This window comes from Hemitrygon akajei, chromosome 11, assembly GCF_048418815.1.
Source record: "Hemitrygon akajei chromosome 11, sHemAka1.3, whole genome shotgun sequence".
Lineage (NCBI taxonomy): Eukaryota > Metazoa > Chordata > Chondrichthyes > Myliobatiformes > Dasyatidae > Hemitrygon > Hemitrygon akajei.
Window position 1 is genome coordinate 62,001,195 of NC_133134.1, and position 20,869 is coordinate 62,022,063.

At 43.0% G+C, this 20,869-nt stretch overlaps 1 protein-coding gene across 2 annotated transcripts in view; it reads right to left on the reverse strand.

Annotated features, from left to right (window-relative positions):
- LOC140735657 (MICAL-like protein 2) overlaps positions 1 to 20,869 on the reverse strand; it is a 119,230-nt gene that overhangs the window by 23,159 nt on the left and 75,202 nt on the right. The gene's annotated exons all lie outside the window — the stretch shown is intronic.

The window sequence follows — 20,869 nt, forward strand, 5'->3', positions numbered from 1 at the left end:
CAGTAGTGGCTGCAAAGTTCTATGTGAACTAAACTACAGGCAAAGCAGCCCAGGTGAAATGTGAGGTTGGGTTGAATTTCCTGATTTGCCCAGAGCAAATATGATATATCTATACAGTATAATGCATTCAAACTTACAGACCAAAGTAATTGACCAAAGTGCAGCTTTGTATGGAAGGTTTTACAGTTTGCAAAGGGAGCGAAGCTTTTCTTTGCAATGGTTTCAGTAGTTAGGATCAATGAGTCAATGCTTGCACATCAGTAAGGCTCTCTCAGGAAATGTTACAACTTGATGGCAGAAGATCAGTTCAAAGTAAAACTCCATTTTAATAGATGCTATTGAATTACCCTTTCAGAATTAGCAATTATTCAGCTGCAGTGATTACCTGGGCCCTGTTGAAATCGTGCTGAGGTTAAACATTAGCCATAACTCATGGGGCAATGCTTACTGGGAGTCAAGAACCCTTTGGACTCCATCTCTCTCTAGGCTTGCACACCCAGCACAGTGCAGAAGCAGTAGAAATTGGACGAGAATTGACTGCTGCTTTTTGTTTGTACGTGGCATTTTGCTCTTGTTCTGTAACTTGCTGGTGATCTCTGAGTTATGCTTGGCCAAGTTGCTCTTCAAGGTCTCAGTTTGAAATGGAAGAGGTGCTGGGAGGCGAGCATTGATGGAAGCTCACACAGGCTTACTTCAGTACTGTGTGGGGCCTAGGTCCTTACATACTACTGCACACAGTGACGGGCACTTTTCCTGTCTGTTCTCCAGATGGCAGGATGTGACAAGGTACCATAGGGGTGTGGGTGGAGATCAGGGCCAGGGAACTAGCACAGGATCAACTGGAGAGAGCTAGAGATTGTACTTGAGTGGTAGCTGCAGCTTAGCAGGGAAGGTGAGACTAAGGACAACAACAGAGGTCAAAAGGAAGTGAGGGATTGCAGTGAGTGGGCAGTGATCCATGCCCAAGGCTGAAGGTTGGTAGTATATTGGTGAGAGTAGATCAATAGTTGGGTGGGGACAATCATGCAGTAGATCCATGATGGTCAGTAGTTCAGTGGTGGGGATGGGGCTCTGACACAATGGGTATGTTTTGTAACTACAAGGGATCTGAATCAGGGTAGATGAGTGGTCACTACCATCCAAGAGCTACAGCTATGTGTCCATAGATGTGGGAATGGTATGCAGGACTGAGGAAGCAACACTAAATATTGCTCCCCACATCCACCTATGGGATATTATCCATCACATCACATTCATCCCTGGGTTAATACATCCGAAAGATGTAGACCAAATGGAAAAGGGTTGTTTATTTAGGAGTCCCTGGTTTTGTGGGACTTCCAGAAGTCCACAATGATAACAGGAGTCCCAAACATCTACGTTTTTCCTTTGCAAATGGTTCCTCAATGGGCAGAATGATAGTGAAGCAGTCAGTATAATGCTTATCGGTGCCAGTGATCACAATCATGATTCAATTCCTGCACTGTCTATGAGCTTGGACATTCTCCCTGTGACCGCGTGGGATTCCTCCCACATCCCAAAGATGTTCAGGTTAGGGTTAGTAAACTGTGGGCTTTCTATGGTGACACATTTGAGCTGTACTCCCCCCACCCCCAGCACATCCTCGGACTGCGTTGGTTGTTGATGCAAATGGCACATTTCACTGTATGTTTTGACATACATCTGACAAATAAAGCTACTCTTTAATTGTTATCTTGTTTATTGACGTCAAATCAGACAGTGTGCAAAGTATGGTGCCAGTTGACCCAGTTACTGTCCAGCACTTCTCTTGTCAGAGGCTGGGCTACTCTTACCCCACTGCACCGCAGCTGAGAAAGATCAGGTTAATCTTGCTTGATTCTGTGGGTCACATCGGGCTACTGCCCGAGCTGGTGAGTTACAGCAGCAGGGAAATTCCACTGATTAAGTCAGTTATGCCAGTGACATAGGTGAGTGGCCAACTAACCTAATGATCCAGCAGATCATTTCTGGTCCTTATTACCCTACATAAATCAATCATATTTCTAGAGTGAAGTGAGCTGAACTGGGATGCACTGCCTGAAAGTGGATATCAAACTGCAGGAAAGTGATCCATGACACGTAGTAATGAGGGACAAAGAAATGGCAGATGAACTTAATACGTATTTTGTGTCAGTCTTCATTATGGAAGACACCAGCAGTGTGTGCCAAAAATGTGAGAGTGTTAACAGGCATAAGTGACTGCAGTTACTATTGCTAAGTAGAAAGTACCTGGGAAGCTGAAAGGTCTGAAATTAGATAAATCACCTGGACCAGATGGACTACACTCCAGCATTCTGAAAGTGGTAGCTGAGGAGGTTGTGGAGGCATTAGTAGTGATGATGTTTGAGTCCATTACTTAGGATGTGATTTCAGGGTCCTTGGAGGCACATGATAAAATAGGCCAAAGTCAGCACGGTTTCCTCAAGGGGAAATCTTGCCTGACAAATCCGTTGGAATTCTTTGAGGCAGTAACAAACAGAATGGACAAAGGAGAATCAGTGCATATCATTTACTTGGATTCTGACAAGGCCTTTGACAAGGTGCCACACATGAGGCTTCTTAACAAGATAAGAGGTCAAGGTATTACAGAAAAAAATACTAGCATGGATGGAAAATTTACTGAATGGCTGGAGGCAAAGAGTGGGAATAAAGGGAGCCTTTCTAGTTGACTGCCAGAGACTAGTGGTGTTCCATAGGGGCCTGTGTTGGGACAGCTTTTTATGCTATCTGTCAACCATATTAATGACAGAATTGATTACTTTGTGGCCAAGCTGGCGGACAATATGAAGATATTGGAGATACAGGTAGTGTTGAGAAAACAGAGAGGCTGCAGAAGGACTTAGATTAGGAGAGTGGTCAAAGAAGTGGCAAATGGAATACAATGCCAAGAAGTGTATGGTCAACAACACACACAAAATGCTGATGGAACACAGCAGGCCAGGCAGCATCTATAGGTAGAAGCACTGTCGATGTTTCGGGCCAAGACCCTTCGTCAGGATGTATGGTCAGGATGTAAAGTGTATGGTCACACGCTTTAGTAGAAGAAATAAAAGTGTAGTCTATTTTCTGAATGGAGAGAAAATTCAAAAATTTGTGGTGCAAAGGGTCCTCATGCAAGATTCCCTAAAGGTTAATTATCAGGTTGAGTCAGTGGTAAGGAAGGCAAATGCAATGTTAGAATTCATTTTGAGAGGTCTAGAGTATAAAAGCTAGGATGTAATGCTGAAGTTTTATAAGGCATTGATCACAATCTTGAAACCAAGTTGGCGGCGTGACGCAGCTTGCAGCGGCCACTCCGGAGCTGATTATCTGTTATTTGTGAAGTGGGGTGCCGTGCACAATCATAATCGGATGAAAAACGGATGTGGGAGCACGGAGGAACATCGGGAAATCTCCAGGAAGACCTTCTTCGTTGCTGCTGCTGCTGTGAGGTCCGGGTCTCTGCTGGGAAGAACAGGCCCCCAGTCCTCGGGGTCGTATTGCCAATGGCCGTTGGCGGGGGTATCTTAATACGCTCGGCAGAGGATGGCGCTCGGAGAAGCTGTGCCGGAGGGGATGGTCGGAGGCTCGGAGGTTCGACGGACTCGGAGTCCACTGCGGTCAGGTCGCTTTCACTGTGTGCTGCGTCTGCGAGGCTGAGTTGGGCGGCGCCGTGGAAGTCCATAGCAGGGCTATTCCCTCCTGCTGCTGGTGTGGGATGACGAGTCAAATCAGGACCCTGAGGACTTGTGGAAACTGTATGGTGGTTTCTTTCGAACTTATAGTCTTTTAACATCTTTGGACTATTTTTACTGTGCCCATGGTCTTTTTTTTTAATCAATTATGCTATTGTTTGCACTGTTGTAACTATATGTTGTAAATATGTGGATTTGTGCAGGTCTTGTAGCTTTAGTTTTTGGTCTTGTTTGTCTGGTGGATTTGGAGCTCCTTTCTGGGGAACGCGCTAAGATGGTAGCGCGATATTAAAACGCAGCAGCCTCTCCAGACTCTGGATTGGGGATTGCCAAACGTTATGTGGATTTTCTGGTGTAGTCCGTTTTGTCATGTGTTTTTGTGATATCATTCTGGAGGAACGTTGTCTCATTTTTTAACTGCATTGCATTTGTGGTTTTTAAATGACAATAAACTGAATCTGAATCTGAAAAGCTGGGATGTAATGCTGAAGTTTTATAAGGCATTGATCACACTGCACTTGGAGTACTGTGAGCAGTTTTGGGCCCCTTGTCTAAGAAAAGATGTGCAGGCATTGGAGAAGGTCCAGAGAAGGATTATGAGAATGATTCTAGGAATGAAAGGGTTAATGTATGAGGAACGTTTGATAACTCTAGGCCTGTATTCACTACAGTTTAGAAGATCTCATTGAAACCTATCAAATATTGAAAGGCCTGGATAGAATGGATGTGGAAAGAATGTTTCCTGTAGTGGGAGAGTCTAAGACCAGAGGACACAACCTTAGAATAGAGGGACATTCATTTAAAACACAGATGAAAAGGAATTTCTTTAGCCAGATGGCAGTGAATCTATGGAATTCATTTTCACAGATGGCTGTGGAAGACAAGTAATTTAAAGTGGAGGTTGATGGGTATTTGATTAGTCAGGTTGTCAAAGATTACAGGGAGAAGGCAGGAGAATGGGGTTGAGAGGGATAATAAGTCAGCCATGATGGAATGGCAGAGCAGACTCGATGGATTGACTGGCCTAACTCTGCTCTTATGTCTTATGGTCTTACGAATGGATGGTAATATCAGATCCAGCAACCTAGATCAGCTGCCAGGGGTATTTGAAGATATTTGTAACTTCTTCCTACATCAACTTGAAGTTCTCACCTTCTTTAAGAAGACCACTATTATTCCAGTATCAAGGCAAAGATCAGGTAACATGCTTTCATGACTGCTGCCAGTGGCTCTGTCATCCACCATTATGTGGTGCTTTGAGAAGCTGGCCATAGCACACCATCTCCAACATCTGAGGAACTTCAGCTCACTGAAGTTTCCAGTTGTCTGGAGAATTCAGTGGACTGTAGACTGAATTTAAAATGCAGCTCAGAATAATATTCTTCATGGAGCTACAGACTTGGCTTGATTGCAAACTGGGAAACATCTCATTTACCTGAGATGTCTGCATATGCATGAATGCAGGTCAGACACAGCGGTGATTAACACTCATTTTGGGTGTGTTGGTATGAAGATCTAGATGTTTGAAAATTATGTGCAACGCAAAGGAAGCATTATGAATGCCTGTAATTATAAAAATTGTCCTGTTGTCATCGTTCTTCTTTAACATATAAAACTGTGATATAATATTGGGTCAGAGAGCCTCTATCCAGACTGACTCTAAAGGCTGTTGGCTTGTTTGTGCCGAATAAAGACTTTTGCACTACCAGTATCGTGTCTCTCTGCTGGCATTCATTGCCAGTCACAACACTGCCAAACAGGTCCACGGCAGGTCCCTGTCCAAAAGTTCATCTCTGGAGCATCTGGATAATAGACCTGGGACTCAACACCTCCTTTTGCAACTGTATCCTTGACTTCCTAACCAACCAATTGCAATAAGTAAGGACAGGCAGCGACATCTCCACGAATTTTTCTCAACACTGGCGCCCTACCAGACTTTGCCCTCATCCCCCAGTTTACTGCCTCTGCTACTCAGAACTGTGTGGCCAGATTCTGTTCTAACTCCATCTACAGGTCTGCAGATGAGGTGGGATTCATCTCAAACAACAATGAGTCAGAGGAGATAAAACCCCAGTGCCATGGTGTCATAGCAACTATCTGCCCCTCAATGTCAGCAAAACAAAAGAACTGGTCACTGGGAGACAGTGCGCACGTTCCTGCTTATGTTAACAATGATCAGATTGAGAAGTTCCTATTCCTATGAGTGAACATTATCAATAGCCTTTACTGGTCAAACCACCTAGACTCAATGGTGAATAAAGTTCACCAGTCCCTCTACTTCCTCAGTGGCTAAAGAAATTTGGTATGTCCCTTTTGACCCTCACCAATTATTACTGATGCACCATACAAAGCATCCTATCTGGGTGCACAACGGCTTGGTATGGTAACTACTCTGCAAGAAACTACAGCGAGTTGTGAACACAGCTCAACACAACAAGAAAACCAATCTTCCCTCCGTGGATTCTATCTACACTTCTCGCTGTTTTGGTAAAACAACCAACATAATCGAAGACCACACTCACCCTGGACATTCTCTCTTCTCCCTCCTCCCATCGGGCAAAAGATACAAAACCAGAATCTCCCATTCTGGACGGTGATGCACCTGCTCACCTCTTTAGCCAAGAAAGCACAACAGCGTCTCCATTTCCTGAGGGGACTGAGGCAAGTGAGGACCTCCCCCCCCCCCCCCCCCCCACTCATTCTAACCAATTTTTACAGGAATGACATTGAAAGTGTTCTAACCAGCTGCATCACTGTCTGGTACAAGAATTGCAAGACATCTGACCACAAAACCCCACAAAGGATTCCGAGAACTGCTGAGAGGATCATTGGGGTCTCTCTTCCACCCATCCAAGATATTTGACAGGAGCACTGAGTATACAGAGCCCTTAGCATTGTCAAGGGTAACTCCTATCCACCCTACAATCTCTTTGGCCTCCTATTACCAGGCGATAGATTCCATGGCATTAGGACAAGGACTGCTAGGATGGGAAACAGCTTCTTCCCCCAGGCCAGGAGACTACTGAACTACCTGCCACCACCCAGGTCTCATCACTTATGAAGTGTAATACTGTTTACTTTTTAACTTGCGTCATAAATACACCTTATGCTAAATGTCAGTCTTCTGAAATACAATTTATTATTTGTGGTGATATTACTTTATGTGTTGTGTTTGAGATATATGTACTGGGTTGTGCACCTTGGTCTAGAGGAACTTTGTTTCGTTTGGCTGTACGCTCAGACCCCGCATAACACTACCCCAAGTAGCACTGATTCATTACAAAGCAGTTATTCAGTTCTTCATTGAAATTATTAAAAATGACAAAAATTCATTCTAAGCAACACTTAAAGTTTCTTGAGTGGCCCCTATTACTGTAAGCATTCAATCAGCCAATGAGAGTGCGTTACATATGCTCTGAGTCACTCACAGCCAATCATATGTTAGTTCACACTCTGCCTCCACCACCAATGTAAACATTCTTGGTCCCTCACCAATTTATTCCATTTTTTCACCCATAATGTCTGGAAAATGGCCTGCAACTTCCAGCGAGGGTTGTACATGTAAGATGTCTAGGAAAAACATCGGCATGGATGTTAAACTGCAAGTGATATGCAAAGATGTTCATGGTGGCAATGTTGAAGAGTTACTGCATTCTCATGGTGAGAGCCTTAGCAATGAAGAGCTTCAAAAATTTGCAGAACAACGCATCCTGGGTGAATCTGAGGATACGGCTGGAGAAGAGGAAACACCAGCAAGAAACCTCACCACAAAATTCCTCAGCACGGCATCACCACAATCACACAAATCATGGACCAGTTCATCGATTATGACTCTGAATGGGAGCGAAGCAATAAGGCAAAGAGAGGCGTTCTCGACATGATTTCCTGCCACCGAGAACTGCTTCATGAGGGGAAATTTAAGAAAAGGCAGTCAAATCTCGATGCCTATGTGAAGAAGAGCCCAAAGTTAGAGGAAGACCCACAGGCTGGTCCCTCCCCTAAAGTGTAACCACAGCCCGCTTCCCTCCGCTGCTGCTGCGATGTGTTGCTGCTCTGCTGATGTACAGGTTCGGCCTATTTGTGTGGTTGTTACTCCACAAATTACTGAGGATACATAAAATGATATATATCACAGATTTGATTTTTTAATCAAGAACACATGCCCATTTATGTAGTGCTATATTGCCCCCACAGAGTGCTGATTTACATAGTGCTCCACCTCCGAGGAATACATCCTCAGCGTTAAGCGGGATCTGAGTGTATACATTGTATACAGCTGAATGACAATAAACTTTAACTTGACTTCAACAGAAAGCATGTACCACCAACTCAAGGACAGTCCCACTGTTGTTCGGACTCTTGTGCATTAAGGTCAGCTGTCTTGCCTGTCTGCTTTGTACAGGAACACTATATTCTCCATTCTGTTATTAGTTTTCCCCTGTGTTACTTCATTGTACTAACTTGATGAAATGATCTATGTAAATGTCTTGCAAAGTTTGTCACTGTACATCGGTAATGGGGCAACGACAAACTTATTTATCAATATTATTTAGGGAAATAAGAAAGTAAGTGATAGACATACAGTAGCTCTAGACCATTCATCCCCTCTGCCCACATTACTATTCAAAGATAGTATGAATGACCTTTCAGCTCAATTCCATAATATTGCACTAACTCCAATTCACTTGGTTCTCTGAATATTCAAAATCAGTCACACTTTCTTAAATATACTAAGTGACTGAGTCTCCAGTGACCTCTTGCACAGAGAATTCCAAAGATTGGCACCTCCATCCTCTCAAACCTCATCAGGATTTTGTATCTTCCAATCAGATCGCCTAAATTCTTGCCCAATCTGCTTAATCTCTCCTCATTTGCCAAATGCATTGAATAAGCCAACTTGGTGAATTTTCATTGCACTTCCTCTGTCGCAGATCAGGAGTGCGGACCAATATACTGCCTTCCACAGGCAGTCACACCTGGGTCCTGTGTAATGGAGATGCCATCCTTGCCTTTATACTCAAATTCTCTTACAATAAAGACCAACAAAACCTTCCTAATTGCTTTCAGTAATTCACTTCCAGTGATTCATGTACAAGAACAGTTAGGTCCCTCTATACATCAACACCAGTCATCTCTCACCATTTAAAAATACTTTGCCCTTTTACTTCTGTACCACTCCCACATTAAATTCTCTCTCCCATTCACTATCTATCTATATTGCCTTAAAGCCTTTGCATCCTTATCTCAAACTACACAGCTGTCCAATTCTGTATCAGCAGCTGACAGCAACCTAGCATTCCCAATGGTCAAATAACCACCAATCACTCCAAAGACAACAACACTGTTACCAGGTCAGTGGGCAGGAAACCCTCATCCCTTCTTTCAATCACTCTGGCTGAAGCTATGCCTGTGTCTGTCCAACTCCAGGTCAGCTGACAGCCACTAAGCATTCTTATTGGTCAAAAAAAAACATCAATCACTCTCAACCTGGAACATGACTGTTCATTTCCCACCACAGAGGCTGCCTGACCTGCTGTTTCTCCAGCTCCTTTGTGCGCCAGTCACTCTGTCTGTGCCAACACCTATGGCAGCCAATCTTCAAGTCAGCTGACAGCCAACTCTGGCATGGGAAGATCTTAACAGGCAGAGGAAAAGATTCAAGAAGATGCTTGAAACCTCCTTGATAAAATGCAGCCATGCCCACCAATTCCTGGAAATCTCAGACCTATGACTGCTTGAGTGGAGAAGGAGCATTTAGAATAACACCGAGAACCATTTATCAATTAGCCCAATGCAAATGGCAGCAGGAGCATGCAAAGTATCCACATGACCATCCTATCAGCCACCTGCTGCCCAATCTGTGGAAGAGCCTGTAGTTCTGACCATCAAATCATCAGTCACCACATGATCTACACAGCCAGAATGGAGGCAAACTCATGGGAATGCCCAAGATGAATCAGGTGCATGACTCCTTCATTCAAATCACTAATACAGAAAGCATATTGTCCCATTCCCCACGAAACCCCTGATCAGAGCCTCTGTTTTCTATCAAATAACTAACACTCCATTCCCACCAAAACCTCTCGTGCTGTCTAATTTTGTTCATGTAGCACCTAATCAAAAATCTCTGAAATCCAAATACATCATATCTACCAGTTCACCCTTATCTTCCCTTCACGTATGGGACTACCTGAGCAGATCTTTTAAAAAGATTCAAATCACTTCCTTCTGTCCTGCACTGTTCTAGGATTCAATCACTTAACACTATACTATGTATCAGTCAAAACCTCCATCCAACAGGTGGCATTATCTTTTTATAAGGATCAGATTCAGTATTCAATAACTGGAAGACAGAAGGGCTGTTTTACAAATCCTTGGGATAAAGACGGGAATCGGTGTACTTTGCTAGTGTTAGAAAAGAAAACAAATCCATCTGCAGATCATTCCCTTAAATCTTGATGGCCATAATCTTTGTGATATACAACAGATAGGGTTCCTGTTGTCCTCACCTACCAAACCCACTAGCCTCCGCTTCCAACACATAATTCTCCATTACTTCCACCATTTCCAACAGGGTTGCACCACCAAGCACATCTTTCCCTTGAACCTCCCTCACTTCCTGCTTTCCGCAGGGAACACTCTCTACGTGACTCAAAAATCCCTCCTGACTGATGTCCCACCTGGTACTTATCCTTGTATGCGGGACACATGCCATACCTGCCTCTACACCTCCTCCCTTACCTCAGGGCCACAAACAGTCCGTCCAGGAGAGGCGACACTACACTAATGAATCTGTTGGGTTCATCTACTGCATCTGGCACTCCCACTGTAGCCTCCTGTAGATCAGTGAGACCCAATATAAATTGGGAGAACATTTTGACAAGCACCTACACTCCGTCCACCACAAAAAGTGGGATTTCCTGGTGGCCATACATTTAATTCTAATTTCCATTCCCATTCCAGCATGTCAGTCCATGGCCTCTTCTATCGCCATGATGAAGCCACACTTAAGCTAGAAGAGCAACACCTCCAACCTAATGGTGTGAACATCAATTTCTCTAACTTCCAGTAAATTTCCCCTCCCCTCCTCCCCTTCACCATTCCTGTTTCCCTCTCTCACCTTATCTCCTAACCTGCCCATCGCCTCCCTCTGGTGCCCCTCACCCTTTCCTTTCTTCCATGGTCTTCAGTCCTCTCCTGTCAGATTCCCCCTTCTCCAGCCCTTTATCTCTTTCACCAACCAACCTCCAGCTCTTTACTTCACCCCTCTCTCAGTCTCACCTGTCACCTCCCACCTGTGCTTCTTCCTTCCTCCCCCACCATCTTCCTCTGACATCTCCCCTTCTTTTCCAGCCCTGCTGAAGGATCTCAGCCTGAAACGTTGACTGTTCACTCTTTTCCATAGATGCTGTCTGGCCTGCTGAGTTCTTCCAGCATTTTGTGTGTGCTGTGATAATGAGTTGTGTTCAGTTTCTCAGGGTACTTGCTGGAAGTCGATGACAGTCGAAGACCACCCACAGGCACATTGTTCAGCACATCCCAATTTCCCTCTTAAAGACGTATCAATGCAGGAAACACGAATGAACTATATGCTACCCTGCCATTATTTTTAAAGACTGAATGTTATTTTGCATTTTGTGGGGTCTACTGTATATTGGGAGAACTTGTGCACACTTGCAGACAGCTCCTGCCCCCTTGCCATGATTTCTCAGCTGCGTACACTGGGGAACCATAATATTTCTTCTGTGGGGAAACCTAGAACTAAGGAGTCATGGTCTAAAAGTAAATGTTGCCATTTCAGTTAGAATGAACTGTTTTTGTTTCTGACGAAGGGTCTCGGCCCGAAACGTCGACAGTGCTTCTCCTTATAGATGCTGCCTGGCCTGCTGTGTTCCACCAGCATTTTGTGTGTGTTGTTTGAATTTCCAGCATCTGCAGATTTCCTCGTGTTCTTGTTTCTGTCAGCTGGCTGTTAGTCCTTAGAATGCTCTTCTTCAAGGGGCAAAGTCTTTCAATATTTTTAAGGCAAAAATAGAGGATTCTAAATATAAAATGGGGTGAAAGGTTACAAGGGGTTGAGTTGCAGATCTGGAAAATTGATATTTTCTTTTATTATTGTCATGTGTGCCAAAGCGCAGTGACAAACCTCTGTACCGCATCCATATCGATAATTTCATCACAACAGTTTGAAGTAGTTCAAGGGAAAACAATAACAGAAAGCAAAATAAAGTGTTACACTTAGAAATACAATTAGATCAGCTGTGATCTAACTTTGAGTCATACTTTTGATGTAGCATCTCCCATCCAAACCTAAAACTGCTTTGTTTCTGAAATCAAGTTAATCGACAAGCATTGATTCAACACAGAACATGTTTACAATCTTGTGATCATTCTTCTGTTCCAAACAAACGCTTCTTTATTAACTTAAACTCATAACAATTAAAGTCACAATTAAAGGCCATAGCAATATCATTATCCTCTTGAGCCATTCCATTATCATTCAATAACTTGAAAAATTAATCTTGGTGCCGTGACTTATTACCCAAGCAAACTTGAAAACCAAGTCTATTTTTTTTCTAATAATGAATTCACAAAGGCTTACTGTGTTCTCAGATCAGTATGGAAATTTTCTCTTGAGTGTTTGACTAAAAAGAATTCCAGCCTTTTGATTCAATAGTGTTCTTTGTTCACTATTCTTTCTTATTGAGTGTCCTTAAAATCGTCAAAGCCACAGGAGGTAGTGGGAATAAGCTCCACAAGACCATACGATATAGGAGAATTTGGCCCATCGACTCTGCTTCACCATTTTAGCATGTCCAATCCATTTCCCTCTCAGCCCCAATCTCCTGCCTCCTCCACATATCCCCTCATGCCCTGACTAATCAAAAATCTATCAATCTCTGCCTTAAATATACCCAAAGACTTGCCTCCACAGCCAACTTCCACAGATTTGCCACTCTGTCTAAATAAATTCCTCCTCTTCTCTGTTCTAGATAGACCTCCCTCTATTCTGAGGCTGTGCTCTTGGGTCCTAGACTCACCCAATAGAGGAAATATCCTCTCCATGTTCACTCTATCTAGGCCTTTCAACATTCAATAAGTTTCAATAAAATCCCCCCACACTTACTTACTGCTCAATTTCAGCAAGTACAGGCCCAGAGCCAACAAAAATCTTAATATGACAAGCTCTTCATTCCCAGAATCATTCTCACTAACTTCCTTTGAACCCTCTCCAATGTCAGCACATAACTTCCTTAGATAAGGGACCCAAAACTGCTCACAACACTCCAAGTGAGGTCTTGCCAGTGTACATTCTTGTTTTTATATTTTAGTTCTCTAGAAATGAAAGTGAACATCGCATTTGCTTCCTCACCACCAACTCAACCTACAAATTGACCTTTGGGGAATCCTGCAGGAGGGCTACCACGTCCCTTTGCACTTCAGATTTTTGAATTTCATCTTCATTTAGAAAATAGTCAACCCTTTTGTTTCTTCTACCCAAGTGCAGAGCCATATACTTCCCAACACTCTATTCCATCTGTTTAACCATTCTCTTAATCTGTCTGTCCTTCTGTAATCTCTCTACTTCCTCAAAACCTCCTGCCCCTCCACCTACCTTGTATCATCAGCAAACTATGAAACAAAACCATCAATCCTGTTATCCAAATCATTGACATATAATGTGAAAAGAATGGGTCCCAACACAGACCCCTGTGGAACACCACTAGTCACCAGCAGCCAGCCAGAAAAGGCTCCCTTTATTCCCACTCTTCATCTCCTGCTAATCAGCCAATGTTCTATCCACACTAGTATCTCAGAATCAGATTTAATATCACCAACGTATGTAATGAAATTTGTTAACTTTACTGCAGCAGTACAATGCAATATATGATAAATACAGAAAAAACTGAATTACAGTAAGTACATATATATATTTGCATTGGGTGTTGTGCAATAATCTGGAGGCGATAAGAGAGCTTTAAGGTTAAGGAACCCTTAGGGAACAGTGATTCCAATATGATTGAGTTTACTTTGAAATTTGAGAAGGAGAAACTAAATTCCAATGTGTCAGTATTTCAGTGGAACAAAGGAAATTACAATGGCATGAGAGGGGAACTGGCCAAGGTTGACTGGAAGGGGACACTAGCAGGAAGGACAGCAGAGTAGCAAAGGCTGGAGTTTCTGCAAAAAATGAGGGAAGTGCAAGACAGATATATTCCAAATAAGAAGAAATTTTCGAATGGAAGAAGGACACTACCATGGCTGACAAGTAAAGTCAGAGCCAAAATAAAAACAAAAGAGAGGGTATACAAGGAATCCAAAGCTAGTGGGAAGATAGAGGATTGGGAAGTTTTTAAAAACTTGCAAAAGGAAACTAAGAAGGTCATTGGGAAAGAAAAGATGAATTATGAGAGGAAGCTAGAGACTAACATCAAAGAAGATACTAAATGCTTTTTTAAGTATATAAAGGGTAAATGACAGTCAAGGGACAGTCAATAGAAAATGATGCTGGAGATATTGTAATGAGAGATGCAGAGATGGCAGAGGAACTGAATGCATATTTTGCATCGGTCTTCACAGTGGAAGACATCTTCAGTGTATTCAAGAGTGTCAGGGAAGTGAAGTATGTACAGTGAAAATTATGACTGAGAAGGTGCTCAGGAAGCTTAATGGTGGATAAATTTCCTGGATCTGATTGAATGCACCATTGGGTTCTGAAGGAAGTAACTGGAGAGATTGTGGAGACATTAACAATGATCTTTCAAGAATTGCTAGATTCTGGCATTGTACCGGGTGACTAGAAAATTGCAAATGTAACTCTGCTATTTAAAAACGGTGGCAGGCAGCAGAAAGGAACCTATAGACCTGTTAGCCTGACATCAGTGGTTGGGAAGTTGTTGGAGTCGAGTGTTAGGGATGAGATTATGGAATACCTGAAGGCACATGACAAGATAGGCCAAAGCCAGCATGGCTTCCTGAAAGGAAAATCCTGTCTGACAAACATACTTCAATCCTTTGAGGAAATTACAACCAGGGTAGACAAAGAAGATGCAGTAGATGTGGCACACTTGGATTTTCAGAAGGCCCTTGACAAGATGCTGCACATGAGGCTGCTTAGCAAGATAAGAGCCCATAGAATTACAGGGGAGTTACTAGCAAGGGTGGAGCATTGGCTGGTCAGCAGAAAACAGAGAGGGATCCTATTCTGGCTGGCTGTTGGTTACCAGTGGAGTTCCACAGGAGTCGGTGTTGGGACCACTGCTTTTTATGATGTATGTCAATGAATTATTAGACTATGGGATTAATGGATTTGTGACTAAATTTGCCAATGAATCAAAGATAGGTGGAGGAGCAGGTAGTGTTGAGGAAACAGAGAGCTTGCAGAGATACAAAGGGACTTGGGAATCCTTGTGCAGGATGCCCTAATGGTTAACTTCCAGGTTGAGTCGGTTGTGAAGAAGGTGTATGCAATGTTGGCATTCATTTCTAGAGGTATAGAATATAAGAGAAGGGATGTGATGTTGAGGCTCTATAGGGCACTCATGAGATCACACTTGGAGTACTGCGTGCAGTTTTGGGCTCCTTATTTTAGTAAGGATATACTGGCATTGGAGAGGGTTCAGAGAAGATTCACGAGAATGATTCCTGGAATGAAAGGGTTACCATATGAGGAACGTCTGGCAGCTCTTGGGCTGTATTCCCTGGTGTTCATGAGAATGGGAATCTCATAGAAATGTTCCAAATGTTAAAAGGCCTGGACAGATTATTTATGGCACAGTTATTTCCCATGGTAGGGGGTCTAGAACAAGAGGGCACGACTTCAGGATCGAAGGACATCCAATTAGAACAGAGCTGCTGAGAAATTACTTTAGTCAGGGGGTGGTAAATCTGTGGAATTTGTTGCCTTGGGCGGATGTGGAGGCCAAGTCATTGGGTGCATTTAAGACAAAGACAGATAGGTTCTTGATTTGCCAGGGCATCAAAGGGTATGGGGAGAAAGCAGAGGAGTGGGGATGAATGGAAGAATTGGATCAGCCCATGATTGAATGGTGGAGCAGACTTGATGGGCCAAATGGCCTACTTCTGCTCCTATATCTTATGGTCTTATAGACTTATGCATATTAAATTGTTAAATTAAAATAAGGAGTGCACAAGCAGAAATAAAAAAAGTAATGAGGTGGTACTCATGGGTTCAAAGCCCATTCAGAAATCAAATGGCTGAAGGGAAGAAGCTGATCCTGAATCACTGAGTGGGTGCCTTCAAGCTACTGTACCTCCTTCCTGATGGTAACAATGAGAAGGTGGTATGTCCTGGGTGGTAGGCATCCATAATGATAGTCACCCCACCTTTCAGAGGGACCACTCCTTAAAAATGTCTTGGATACTACAGAGGCAAGTACCTATGATGGAGCTGACTAAGTTTACAACTTTCTGCAGCCTACTTTGATCCTGTGCAGTAGATTCCACCCCCGCCCCCCATACCAGATGGTCAGAATGCTCTCTACAGTACATCTGTAGAAGTTTTCAAGTGTTTTAGATGATAAATTGAATCTCCATAAACTCCTAATGCAATATACCTGCTGTCTTGCCTTCTTTACAGTTGCATCGATATGTTGGGACCAGGTTAGGTCCTCAGAGTTATTGACACCCAGGAGCTTGAAACTGCTCACTCTCTCCACTTCTGATCTCTCTATGAGGATTGATTCATGTTACCTCAACTTACCCTTCCTGAAGTCCACAGTCAACTCTTCGGTCTTACTGACATTGAGTACAAAGTTGTTGCTGTGACACCACTCAACTAGCAGGTATATCTTGCTCCTGTACACCCTCTCATCACCATCTGAGATTCTACCAATGATCAGCAAATTTATAGATGGCGTTTGAGCTATGCCTAGCCACACAGCCATAGATAAAGAGAGAGTAGAGCAGTGGACTAAGCACACATCCTTGAGGAGCACCAGTGTTGATTGTCAGCAAGGTGGATCCACTTGCAGAGGGAGGTACGGTGGACCAGGTTCTGTAGCTTTTCAATCAGGAGTGTAAGAATGATGGTGTTAAATGCTGAGCTATAGTCAATGTACAGCATCCTGATATAAGTATATTATCTTTATTATAGGTACAGTATCTTTACTGTAATGCCATAGGCTCTTAATGTTAAACAGCCTCATGTGTGGCACCTTGTCAAAGGCCTTCTGAAAATCCAAGTACACCACATCCACTGATTCCCCTGTCTATCCTCCTTGTTCCAAAAGATTTGTCAGGGAAAATTTTCCCTTAAGGAAACCATTCTGACTTTGGCCTATTTTATCCTGTGCCTCTGAGTACCCTGTAACCATTTAACCAACCACTGAGGTCAGACTAACAGACCTATAATCTCCTGTCTTCTGTCTCTCTCTCTGTTTTTGAAGAGTGGAGTAACATTTGCAATTTTCCATTCCTCCAGAACCATGCCAGAATCAATTGAATTCAGGATCAATGAATTCAATTCAGAATTAAAGGATCAATACTAATGCTTCCATGTTCTCTTCAGTGACCTCTTTCAAAACCCTGGGGTGCACACCATCTGGCCCAGGTGACTTATCTACCTTCAGACCTTTCAGTTTCCCATGAACCTTCTCCCTGGTAATGGAAACATCACACACTTCTAACCCCTGCCACTCTCAAACTTCTGGCCTGCTGCTAGTGTCTTGCACAGTGAAAAATTATACAAAATATTTATTCAGTTCTTCCACAATTTCCTTGTCCCCCATTACTACCTCTCCGGCATCATTTTTCCAATATCTACTCTCCCTCTCTTTCACATGCTGTTCATCAAAAGTAACTTTTGGTATCCTCTTTAATATTATTGGCTAGCTTACTTTCATATACGATCTTTTCCTTCTTTATGACTTTTTAGTTGCCTTTTGTTGGTTTTGAAAAGCCTTCCATTCCTCCAACTTCCCACTAATTTTTGCTCTATTATATGCCCCCTCTCTTTGACTATTACATTGGCTTCGACTTCTCTTGTCAGCCACGAAAATGTCATCTTGCATTTGGGATACTTCTTTCTTTTTGGGATGTATATATTTTATTGATCCCAGTAATTCTAGCTATTGCTGTTCTGTTGTCATCCTTGCCAGTGTACTTTTCTGATCAATTTTGGCCAACTTCACTCTCATGTCTCTGTAATTCCACTTATGCCACTGTAATACTGACTTCAGCCTCTCCTCAAATTTCAGGGTGAATATCTTATATTATGGTGACTTGTCCCCAAGGGTTCCTTTGCCTTAAATTCACCAATCAGTTCCGGTTCATTGCACAACACCCAATCCAGAATAGCTGATCCCTTAGTAGGCTCAACCACAAGTTGCTCTAAAAAGCCATCTTGTAGACATTCTACAAATTCCTCCTCTTGCAATCCAGCAGCAACATGATTTTCCCAATCTACCCGCATATTGAAGTCGTAGCATTATCCTTTTGGTATGAATTTTCTACCTCCCATTGTAATTTGTAGATCACATCTCTACCTCTGTTTGGGGGTCTGTACATAATTCCCATCGGGGTCTTTTTACCCTTGTAGTTCCTTAGTTCTACCCACAATGATTCAACACCTTTTGACCCTATGCCACCTTTTTCTAATGACTTGATTTCTTTTTTTAACCAACAGAGTCATGCCACTCGCTCTGTCTACCTTCCTGTCCTTTTGATACAACATACTTTGGACATCAAGCTCCCAGCTATAATCTTCTTTCAGCCACGATTCAGTGATGTCTACAACATCATACATGCCAATCTGTAACTGTGCTACAAGTTCATCCAGCTTATTCAGTGTACTGTGCACATTCAAATATATATAACACCTTCAGTCCTGTGTTCACCCTTTTCAATTTTGTCCACCTTTTACAATGCAGCTCATCCTCTTGACTGCAATTTTGCCCTATCATTAGCCTCTCCTTGCTCGCAGTCTCACTCCATTCTGCCTCTGTTTGTAAACCAGCTACCTCATCCTCAGCTCAATCATTCCAGTTCCCATCCTCCTGCCAGATGAGCTTAAACCCTCACAAACAGCTCCGGCAAACCTGCCCGCAGGGACCCGCTCTGCGAGTACACGGCTCCTCTGTAGAGAAAGTTAAGTGCACCAAGTCCCTGGGAGTTCACGTCATGGATGACTTCATCTTGTCCCTTAATACCACCTTTGTGAACAAGAAGGCATTGCAGTGCCTCTGCTTCTGAAGGAGATTGAGGCAAGTGACCACCCCCCCCCCCCCCGCCATTTTAACTTAATGTTATTGGAGCATCATTGAAAGCAGTAGAGAATTGGACCGGAATCCCTACAAAGGACTGTGAGAACAGCTGGAGAAACATTGTCTCGTTTCACAGTACACATGTATATAGCTCAATTACAATAAACTGGACTTGAACTGACTTGATATTGGTCCCCCTCAGGTTCAAGTATAACCTGCTCCTTTTGTACAGGCTGTACCTTCCCTAGAAGAGATCCCAATGATCAATAAGTCTGAAACCCTGCCCCGTGTCAGTTCCTCAGCCATACATTCATCTCCCTCTACCTATTAAATGCTCCCAATAGTGTGCATCTCAAATAGCCTCTGACAACCAGTTCAAGCTCTTGGCCTTCATGTGTGGCTTAGCTGCTAAGCCTGGCAGATCCATTTCTACTGACAGGAGAAGGGGCTAAGGTGAGTTACTGGTGCCTTAAAACCAGTTGCTTTGGGCAGATGGGGCTCATCAGCCTTGGTTGGCAGCTCATCTTGGAGAAGGAAAACTGATCTCAAACTTCCACTGCCTTGTGGCTGTACCCACTCATCTGGAAGGCTTCAGGAGCAGACCTCAAGGAAAAACCTGAAGCTGGAATCCCTAAAGGCAGACTTACGTTGAGTTCAATGCTGACTGGCATCTCTGGTGCCAAACTGTACCGATCTCTGCCATTCCTTTGGATTCATCAGCTGCGTGGAGAGAAGGTTTCGAGAGTCAGCGGGAGACGCTCATGGAGTGAGTACTGTTTCAGATCCGCTCCATAATCTTTACTTATTTTAACCTTTGATCACCCTTATTCAACTTATTGTTACCTACACCAAAAGACTTTTGCTACTTTCTCGGGCTTATTGTTAAGATTTTATCGTGAATTTTGGAAGATATGCAAACAGAAATGGCTCTTAGATCCAAAGGACGAGAACCGGGGCAAAACCCGAACGGTAATGGAAAGAAGCCAGCTCAACCTCAACGCACTGAGTTAACTTATGAACTGCTTATGGAGCTTTTGGATAAAAAATTTGAGGAACAACGTCAGGCTTTTCAACGAGACATAAAGGTTTTTCAAGATTATATGGTTAAGACGGATTCAGTAATTAACCAGCAGCAAGCGCTTATCTCATTGCTGCAAGAGGAAGCGCGGAAACGAGATTTGACAATTGAAAAATTGCAACAGGATTTAATTTCGACTATTAAATTGGTGGAGACACTTAAAGCCAAGAGTGTCGATTTGGAGAATCGGTCCAGAAGACAGAACCTACGCATACTTGGTCTCCCAGACGGCATAGAACAAGGCGATCCTTCGAAATACTTTGCTCAATTTCTAAAAGATGCGTTTCCGTCGGTTTTTCCAGTAAACCCTCCGCTACTTGACCGAGCACATAGAATTTGGAGTCGATCACCGACGGTTTCAGATAAGCCCCCGGTGGTAATCGTCCGATTTCATTACGTACACGATAAAGAACAACTCATTCGTGAAGCTCGAAGGGCTGGGATGATTAAATTTCGTGATTATTGTTTTCGTTTGGTCCAGGATTTCAGCCCAGAAGTCATGAGAAAAAGGCTGCTTTTTAAACCTCTGATGTCTGAATGTTATGAGAAAAATCTAAAACCTGCGCTCTTATACCCGGCGAAGCTCAGGATCTCCCCCCCGAATGCTCCGCGCAAAGTATTTTTGTCTACCTTTGAAGCGAAAAAGTATTTGGAAGAGAACTTCCCTACTGATACAGTTACTACTCTCCAGTAAATGAGTGATTCTGATCGTGAAAGATGGTTTTTGATTTTTTAAACCAGGGTTAGTCTCTGGTTATTGGTGTAGGTTTATCCTATACTTCATATTTAAGTTAAAGTGTGTTTTCGTTATATTAATCGCTCTGTCTTATACACTTTAACTACTATACTATATTTTTGTCTATTATTTTTGTTCC